General features: G+C 38.5%; 1 non-coding gene across 1 annotated transcript; it reads right to left on the bottom strand.

Moving 5' to 3' along the window:
• Positions 1-6,998: 6,998 nt before the first annotated feature.
• LOC136327430 (small nucleolar RNA SNORA70) lies at positions 6,999-7,087 on the bottom strand. Its single transcript, XR_010729648.1, has one exon. It is a non-coding gene; the product is annotated as a small nucleolar RNA SNORA70 (small nucleolar RNA).
• Positions 7,088-10,600: the final 3,513 nt, after the last annotated feature.

Here is a 10,600-nt window from a genome sequence, read left to right as displayed (position 1 = left end):
TCTTGAAAGATAGTTTTGCAGGGTATACATTTCTAGATTAATGATTATTTTTCTTAGCACTCTGTTCTGGTTACTATTTTTAGTTATGAGAAATCTACTGTCAGTCTAACTCCAGCACTCTTGTATATGATCTGTCTTTTCTCTCAGTCTCTTTTAAGATCTATTTAGCTTTGGTGTCTTGTAATTTCACAAAGATGCATGTAGATGTAAATAAAAATTCCATAATGCTATTTATTGTGTTTCCTGTATATTTGGATGCATTTCTTTTATCATTTATGGAAAAATTTCTGACATTATTATAATTATTTTTAATTTTTCTTATTTTTATTTTGTATTTTTCTGAAGTTAGAAGCAGGGAGGCAGTCAGACAGACTTCGACATACGCCTGACCATGATCCACCTGGCATGCCCACTAAGGGGTGATGCTCTGCCCATTTGGGGTGTTGCTCCATTGCAGCTGGAGTCATTCTAGCACCTGAGGCAGAGGCTATGGAGCCGTCCTCAGCGCCCAGGCCAACTTTGCTCCAATGGAGCCTTGGCTGCAAAAGGGGAAGAGAGAGATAGAGGGAGGAGAGGGGGAAAGGTGGAGAAGCAGATGGGTGCTTCTCCTGTGTGCCTTGGCTGAGAATTGAACCCGGGACTTCCACATGTCAGGCTGACGCTCTACTGCTGAACCAACTGGCCAGAGCCAGTATATTTCTCTTTCATCTGGGTCTTTGATTAAATGCAGGTAAAATCTTTTGATTTGGTCTTCCATATCTCTTAATCTCTTTTTCATTATTTTTTAATATCTTCTCTCTGAATATTTTCCTCAGATTGATCTTTCAGTCTATTAACTTCTCTCTTCAGCTGTGTCTGATTTTCTAATCCACTTCATTTCTAGAAGTTCTTTTTGATTTTTTCAAATATTTTTGATAATTTTAGGATCTTGTACTGCTTGCCCATTTTTGTGATTTTAAAAATTTTAAAGCGTTTTGTAGATATTTATTTATTTTTAAAATATATATAATAATCTGATTATTTAGCTAATATTTAATTAGTGCTTATTATGTTTCAATTATTATAATAGAAGCTGGGGGGTTCAACAGTAAACAAAATGTATAGAAACGTCTGCTTTCTTGGAGCTTGCGCTCTAGTGGACAGTTCTAGTATCTGAGGTCCTTCACAGTTTGAGTTTGTTGTTGGTTGCTTCTGCTGATTTTCACTCATAATAGTTTATTACTCTATATGTTTTTAATATTTGATTATGCATCAATGTTTGGCTGCACATAGGCTGTGGGAATCCAAGGGGCTTAAATGAGGGCTTGCATTTGCTTCTTCCAGGAACCAGAGAATGTTACTGTTCTAGAATCAGTATAAACCCTTTTCAGAATCTAGATTAAAGTATAAGTCTTGGCTCAGATTCTCCACCATTCTGCTACTTCAAGGTTTAACATTCTCATCTACAGAAACACTACTATCAGCTGGTGTTCCCTGTGGCAAAATATAGTGATTGTGGTAAAAATTTTTTTGCAATTTTATCTACATTTACAATCTTGTGTCACCATCATTATCTACTTCTAAAAGTTTTTCATTGCCCCAAACAGAAACCCTGCAACCATTAAGCAACAACTCCCTGCTCCCTCCTTCTTCCAACCCTTGATAACTTCTACTTTACTTTCTATCCCTATGGTTTTGCCTTTCTGGATATTTTATATAGTTGAATTATATAATTTTTGTCTCTTTGTGTCTGCCTTGTTTCACTCAGCATAATGTTTTTAACGTTTGTCCATGTTGTAGCCTGTAGCAGAACTTCATTTCTTTTCATGGTTGAATGATATTCCATTGCATGTATGCACCACATTTTCCTTATTCATTCATCTATTAATGGACATTTGAGCTCTTTTCACATTTTGGCTATTGTGAATATTACTGTAACTGACATTGGCATACAAGTATTTGTTTGAATTCTTGTTTTTAATTCTTTTGGGTAATATATCTAGGAATGGCATTTTTTTGGTTACAAGGTAATCTTATGTTTAGTTTTTGGTTTCTTAACTATTATACTGTTTTCCACAAAGCCTATACCATTTTATATTCCTACCAGCAATGTACAAAGTTTCCAATTTTTCCAAATCCTCAATAACACTATTTTCATAATTATTATTATCATTACTATCCTGGTAAGTATAAAGTAATACCTAATTGAGGTTTTGTTATGCATTTCCCTAATAACTAATAATGTTAAATATCTTTCCATGTGTTTATTGGTCACTTGTGTATATTTGGAATAATGTCTACTTAAGTGGTTTCTCTATGTTTGAAATTGGGTTGTCTTTTTGTTGTTAAGTGTAGGAATTCATATATATTCTATTAAACTCTCATCAAATGGTTTACAAACAATTTCTTCCATTCTGTAGTTTGTCTTTTCAATTCTTTTTTTTAGGTGAGGGGAGGGGAGATACTGAGACAGACTCCTTCATGCACCCTAATCGGGATCCACCTGGCAACCCCATCTGGGGCCATTGCTGTAGTACTGAGCTATTTTTAGTGCTTGAGGCTGATGCTCTCCAATAGAGCTATCCTCAGTGCCTGGGGTCAGGCTCAAACCAATCAAGCCACTGGTGGTGGGAGGGAAAAAGGGAGAGAACGAAGAGAGGAAGGGGAGGAGTAACAGATAGTCACTTCTCCTGTGTGCCCTGACTGGGAATTGAACCAAGGACATCAATATGCCAGGCCAAAGTTCTATCCACTGAGCCACCGGCCAGAGTCTGTCTTTTCAATTTTTTTTAATAATGCCTTTGATACACAAAAGTTTGTAATTTTGGTGAAATACAGTTTATATTTTCTTATGGGGACATATCTATGACTCCATTGCTAAATCCAAGGTTATGAAAGTTTCACCCTATGTTTTCTAATAAATCTATGGTATTAGCGCTTATATTTATATGTAAGTCACTAGTTCATTTTGAATTAGTTTTAGTATTTGCTGAGAAAATCTTTTGCATGTGGAAATTCAGTTGTCTCAGAACCATTTGTTGAAGGGACTGTTTCTTCCTCATTATATGGACTTGACACACTTGCCTAAAATCAATTAGCCATAGATGCATGAATTTATTTATGGACTTTCAATCCTATTCCATTAATGTACCTCTCTATCCTTATGCCTGTACCACACTCTTTTGATTACTGCAGCTTTATAGGAAGTTTTGATATTGGGGAAATGTGTTCTCTGACTTAGTTATTATTTATCAAGATTGTTTTGGCAATTCAGTCTCTTGCAATGCTACATTAATTTAATGATTAGTTTTCCCCTTTCTAAAATAATAGGGCCATTGGAATTTTGATAGAATTGCTTTAACTCTCTAAGTCTCTTTGGGTAGTATGGGCATCTTAACAATATTGTCTTCCGATCCATAAACATGGGCGTGTTCTCATTTATTTAGGTCTTTAGTTCTTTTCAGCAATATATGTGGTTTTCAGTGTATAAGTTTTTCATCTCCTTGGTTAAATTTATTCCTAAATGTTTTATTTTTAAAGATGCTACTGTGAATGGTGCTGTTTTCTTAATTTCCCTTTATGCACTGCAGGTGTATAAAACACAGCTGATATTTTAGTTTTAATTTTATACCCTACAATTTTGATGAATTGTTAGCCCTTGTATCTTGTGGATTATTTGGGATTATCAATATATATATACATAATCATGTCATCTGTGAATAAAGATAGCTTTAACTTATTTTTTCTAACTTCGATGCTTTTTATTTATTTTTCTTGTCTAATTGCTCTAGTAGTAGTACAATGTTGACTAGGAGTGATAAAATTATGTATCCTTATCTTGTTCTAACACTTGCCTTTTGAGTTTCCTTTCAATGAATTTGGAGGAATTGATGAAGCTATTACATATTTCTCTTACTTATGTCGACCGCAGAAATACACTCACATTTTTTTTTTTTTTTTTTTTTTTTAGCAAGAGCTAGTTGCTTTGTAGTGGGAAAAAAAAATCTAGTCTGCTATTGCTGGAAGCAATCCAAGATAACACTGAATAAGTCTGACATAGAATATGGTGGATTAGTTCTCATGACGGCTTGATGGTCCTCTCTCCATCTCACCCAGAATAATGAAAAGAAGCTGTGAAATGATAGAAACTAAATTCCAAAGAAAATCTGGAAGTTAATCAAATTTATAGGGTTCATAACTGGGGGGGGACAGGTTTTGGGGAAACTGGCTTGAAGGATAAGGAGAAATACATCTTGTATTCTGTATAATAACCAGGAGTCTGTCTACTCTAGTGTCCAATCACACAACACCTTGAAAACATGTCATCAATTGCTAGGGAACTTATCTTTGTGAACGTGAATCATAGTTTAAGCTGTGCGTCCATATATTGATGAGAGGGAGGATAGAAGGGGGGCAGGAGGAAGGGAGAGAGAATGAGATAATGGGGGAGGCATGCGACTTGTTTGATGGGGTTCTCTAAGGAAGGAAAACAGAGAACACGCTTTGGCTCTTCCCCTCTCTTCTCCTGTCTGTTGTTCTTCATCTTGGGGACCTCAGCATCATTCCCCATTCTCTGGATCTCTGGGTATACCTTGCCCTCAGTTCCTGTGGGCCCACATGTGTGAAGGCAGCTGTGGGAACCTGCCCAGTGAGTCACTGAACACTGTGACCTCCTGCCAATGCCTGGGAGTGATGTTGCCCAGCTACAGTTGCTGAGGGAACCTCAAGTTAGAATTTCTTCACTTTAGGTCATGAAAAGTCTCAGTCACCACAGTGAATTAACGTCGCTTTTCCCTGGCTAAATGTGAAACCTGTATAAGTGAGTGTCAGCAACTGGGATGATTGACGTTCAAGTGTTCCTATTTGGATACTGTCAATCTCTATACCTTCACTCTCTGCTGAGGGCTCAGCATGCACCGAGCCCCAGTGGGAGTCGTGGGGAAAATACAGAGCAGCTGTCGGCCGCCCTCTGAGAAGCCCCTCTCAGATGGCAGATACACCCAGAGGGACCTTCTGCTCTGATGGAGTCAGTCCCTATCCTGACAGTGTTCCAAGCTGATGGAAGAGACATGACCTCCTGTGCTGGGGAAGACCTAGGTTCTGCTGAAAGAGAGCTTCTAGTCTGATGGGGGAGCCTTAGTCCCTGCCCTGGGGAACTTCTAGTCTGATGGGAAGACACTCTCCAATGGGAGATGGAAAATGTAATGTAAGCATCCTGCCCCCCAGGTGTCTATTGGATAGGGGTAATCAGGTTGTCTGGGGGCCACTAATGACGAGAGAACCTCTGGGAGACATGGGTCTGCCTTTTTTTTTTTTTTTTTTTTTTTTTTTTTTACACACACAAGGGCTATAGAACCCTAGCTGAACCCTTTAATCTCCCTGGGAAGTCCTGACCATTCCTTTCCGTCCTCACCTCCAGGCAATTCTGAGTGTTTCCCATTTGTGACCAGCCCAGATACAGATACAAAATGAGAGTTTAAACATACAGAAAATCAGAAAGAACTGTGAGCACACACAGTCGAGCACTCAGCATTTAGATTCTACAATTGTCAACACTTCGCTATATTTCCTTCATTAAATACCTGCCCACCTAGCTATCCTTCAATACATCTTATTTGGGGTATATTTCAAAGTAAGAGGCTGACCATCAGCATACTGTCCTCCAAACACTTTAGCATGCATACCATTAAGTAGAATTCAATATTTGCTCGTGGTTCTCTCTTTCTCTGTTAAATTTACATCAGTGAAATGCACAAATTATAAATGTGTTCTTTGAAGAGATGTGACAAATGCTTACACATATATAATCCAGATCCCTATCAAGATAGGGGACACTGCTATCACTCAGGAAGTCTGTTCATCCCCCTTTCCAGTCAATCATTGCTCTCATCTTGCAGAAGCAATCAGTTTTGATTTATCAAAAACCTTTCTAGAATTTCACATAAATGGAATCAAATAGCATGCACTCACTATGTTTTTGCGATTCATGTTGCATGTGTCAGTACTTTTTAAATATGTATATATTATGTATATAAACACATACACATATATATATATATATATATATATATATATATATATATATATATATCACTGATACAATGGTTATAATCTGTCCTCCTGTTCTTGGACAGTTTATTTGGGGTTGTTTCCAGTTAGGGGTGAATAAAGCTGCTATGAATGTTCTTACATGAGTCTTTTTGTGGACATATATTTTTTTCTTTTGGGTAAATACGTAGAAGCGGGATTGCTGGTTCACAGGTGAGGCCTATGTTTGGCTTACATACCTTATTGTGCAATGTCTGTTTAACTCTTTGCCCTTCTCTTCATTGGCTTGTTTGTGTTTTTAGTATTGTGTTGTAGTTCTTTACACATACTGGACACAAGTTCTTTTTGGAGAATGTTTTGCAACTATTTCTTCCTAGTCTGCATTTTGCCATTCTTTTCTTTTCTTGTGGCTGGGGGCAAGAAGTAGAATTTATTGGTGGGCATGAGTAAGGACAGGACAGTGCTGAAGCCCTTAGAAGGCAGGGCTCATTATTTGTCCGGGGGCCATGATTAGAGATGTATTTGGCCCCATAGCCATCCAGGATAAGCTGTTTTTCAGGTACCCTGTCTTCAAATTCATCCTCATTAAACTTGATAAAGCTTCCCTTCTTGGAGATGTGGATTTCTTGACAGCCAGGGAACTTGAACTTGGTCCTGTGTAAAACCTAAATCATGTGATCTCTGTTCTCCGCAGTTTAGTGTGGATGGAAATGATGAAATGGCCAATGTATGCCCCGGGTCTTTCCAAAGGCACCCTGAATGTAGCAGGCCCTTGAGCAATGTAGTTTCATTCATTGTGGTTTTCTTATAATGTTGATGAGATGCTGTAAGAAATTAACTTTTGTTTATATCAATTAGTCTATGGCAAAATGTCCAGAACCTACCAACAGGTTTAAGTGGGAACTTACTGTACCTATTTGGAGCCCAGATTGGGGACAGCATGAAGTCAGACATGAATGTCCACTGGAAAGGGTGGTCTCCAAAGTCCCTTAGGGCAACCCATACAAGCAACAGGCTGCATGTACTACTGCGAAGGCTGCTGTTTACAACCATTGCGCATTTTCTTAACAATGTTTTTTCTTCTTCTTTTCCAAGTGAAAGGAGGGGAGATAGAGAGACAGACTCATGCATGTGCCCCAACCAGGATCCAGCAGGCAACCCCCATCTGGGTCCAATGCTCTGCCCATCTGGGGCCATGCTCTCAAATGAGCTATGTGTCACACCTGAGCTGGAGGCTCCATGGAGCCATCCTCAGCACCTGGAGCTGATGTGCTTGAACGAATTGAGCCATGGATGTGGAAGGAGAGAGAGAGAGAGAGAGGAGAGAGAGAAGGGGAGTTGGAGGGGTGGAGAAGCAGATGGTCGCTTCTCCTGTGTGCCCTAATTGGGAATTGAACCCGGGACATCCACACAGCAGGCTGATTCTCTACCACTCAGCTAACTGGCCAGGGCCAACTATATTTTGATAAAGTTTTTAATTTTTACAAAATTTAAATTATCATTTTTTCTTTGATAATTACCATTTCTGTCTCCTATCTAAGAAATCTTTCCCTTTCTGCAGGTCATAAAGATATTCTCCTATGCTTTATTCTAGAAGCTTTATGGTTTTAACTTTTATGTTTAAGAACTATGATTCATCTCAAATTAAATTTTATGTATTGTGTGAGATAGGGCTCACTGTTTATATTTTCCTATATTGATAGGCAATCACACTTATTGGAAAGACTCTATCCATTGGATAGGTTTGGTTCCTACTTGAAAATCAAATGGTCGTATAAATATGGGTCTATTTCTGGGTTCTCTATTTTGTTTCATTAAATTATGTTTGCTTTTATACTACCATTCTGTCTTGATGACAGTATACTAGCTTTATAGCAATCCTTGAAATTGAGTCATGTAAGTCCTCCAATTTTTGTTTTTCTTAGTCAAGATTGCTTTGGATATTATAGGTCTTTTACATTTCCATATAAATTTTAGAATGAGCCTATCAATTTCTATAAATAAAGCTTGCTGGAAAGTAGGATTGGTAGTATGTTGAATCTATAGGTCAAATTAGAGAGAATGGACATTTGAACAATATTGAATCTTCCCACACAGGAACATTTACTTAAATTAAGTCTTCTTTTTTTAACTTATCTATTTTTTTTTCTGTTTTCTGTGTATAGGTCTTGCACATTTTTGTTATATTTATTCCTAAGTATTTTAATGTTTTTTGGTCATTATAAATTTTGAAAAATTTTATTTGCCAGTGGATCGTTGTTAGTATATGGGAATACAGTTTATCCTGATACTTTGCTAAATTCATTTTTTAGTTCTAGTTGCTACTTTATAAATCACTTGGGATTTTTTACGTAGATAATCATGTCATCTGTGCCTAAAGTTTTAGTTCTTTCTTTCTGATCTGTGTTTTTTATTCCTTTATCTTGCCTTAATGCCGCAGGTAGGACCCCTAATAAGATATTAAATAGGTGTGGTGAGAGTGGACATCCTTGCTGTGTTCCTGATCTTAGGAGGAATGCATATTAAATCATACTAAATATGATGTTAGCTGTAGGCTTTTTGTGGATGGCCTTTATCAGATTGAAGAAATTTCTTCCTTTCCTAATTTGTCCATATATTTGAAAAATGATGAACAGGTGTTCAATTTTATAAAAATAATCATATGATTATTTTTTATTCTATCAATATAGTGAATTATGTTAATGAGTTTGAGTGGTTAAACAATCTAGCATTCCAGAGATAAACTCACTTTGTCGTGATATGTTATTCTTTTATTATTGGATTTTACTTGCTGATTATTTTTTAAGGAATTTTGATCTATGTTCTTGAAGGACATTTGGTGTGTCATTTCCCCCCTCTTTTTGTAATGTCTTTGTCGGGTTGTAGATTGGGGTTAATCTAGCATCATGGAACAATAAGTTGGATATGTTTACCTTCTTCTATTTTCTGAGTTTATGTAGAATTGGCATATTTTTTCTTCAAACATTTGATCAAATTTATAGTGAATACATCCAGGTCTAGAAATTTTTTTTGGTTTTGTGGGAAAGTTTTTAATAACATATTTATTTAGATTTTTCTATTTTAGCTCGTGTCAGTTTTAGTTGCTTGTATTGTTCAATGATTGGGTTCACTTTGTCTAAGTTGTTCATAATGTTATTGCCCTCTCACACCTGTAAGAAATGTAGTAATAGTCCCTCTTTTATATTTGATAGTAGTAATTGTGCCCTTTTTTCATTCATCAATCTAGCTTTTCTGGACCACTCTTTCCTCTCCCTACATTTTTTGTTGCTGTTTGTTTTAAGTAATGCCCTGTCCTCTGACTTTTCTGGAAAGACCTCTCAGTTCGCCACTCCTTACTTCCAACTGTGTTTATCTTCTTTTTCATCCTTCCCTCCTTGCTTAAAGGAAGAATTATCCTTGATCTTTCCCAACTGAACTCTCCTCTTATATGCCTGACCCTAAATTCATGTTCTGAACTCCTATCTCCTTACCTTTTAGGGTGCCAACAGCCCAAACACAACAATTTTTCATCATTTCCTCTTTCCATATTATGGTCCCTATTCCTTTGCATGTCCAGCCTCAGCTCTGGATCTGCTGGTACTAACTATCAGAGTGACCTATAAGTCTAGAATATGTTGTGGCTTTCTACTCATTGGTATTTTTCTCATGCTTTCCCTCTATAGGAAGTATGGTCATCCCTCCCCCCCCCCCAGTCTTCCTGGGGAACATCTACTCAGTTCAGGAACAACTCCTCCTTGAATTTTGGTAAAATTAATCACTTCCTTGTTTGACAGTGTACTTGGACAGATACTGTGGATAAAAGCATCTGTTCTAGCCCTGGCCGGTTGGCTCAGCGGTAGAGCGTCGGCCTAGTGTGCGGAGGACCCGGGTTCGATTCCCAGCCAGGGCACACAGGAGAAGCGCCCATTTGCTTCTCCACCCCTCCGCCGCGCTTTCCTCTCTGTCTCTCTTTTCCCCTCCCGCAGCCAAGGCTCCATTGGAGCAAATATGGCCCGGGCGCTGGGGATGGCTCTGTGGCCTCTGCCTCAGGCGCTAGAGTGGCTCTGGTTGCAATATGGCGACGCCCAGGATGGGCAGAGCATCGCCCCCTGGTGGGCAGAGCGTCGCCCCTGGTGGGCGTGCCGGGTGGATCCCGGTCGGTGCATGCGGGAGTCTGTCTGACTCTCTCTCCCTGTTTCCAGCTTCGGAAGAATGAAGAAAAAAAAAAAAAAAGCATCTGTTCTAGTTCATTGTATGTACTTGCTGATGTCTTTGCTTCCTCCAGTCATGCCACAATGTCCCAGAGGGCAGGAAAACTGCTAGAAGTTTCTGCTCATATTTATATTCCTAGCACCTGACGCACACTGTAGGTGTTCGAGATATGTTTGTTGACTGAATACAGAACATTTGCATTTCATGGAGATGAGGGTTTCCATGGAGAACCAACCACCCTTTTCCCTATCAGTCCCTTCTTTTCCTGTTCTCTCAGGCTCCACTTCTTCCTTTAAAGTGTGGGGGTCACTGGTGAGCCCTTGCTCATCTCCATTAGTCAGAGCGTTAGCCACCGGCTCCT

Source organism: Saccopteryx bilineata, chromosome 2 (genome assembly GCF_036850765.1).
Source record: "Saccopteryx bilineata isolate mSacBil1 chromosome 2, mSacBil1_pri_phased_curated, whole genome shotgun sequence".
NCBI classification, from domain to species: domain Eukaryota; kingdom Metazoa; phylum Chordata; class Mammalia; order Chiroptera; family Emballonuridae; genus Saccopteryx; species Saccopteryx bilineata.
The sequence above is the reverse complement of the archived record's forward strand: the minus strand, read 5'-3'. Positions and strand labels throughout refer to the sequence as shown.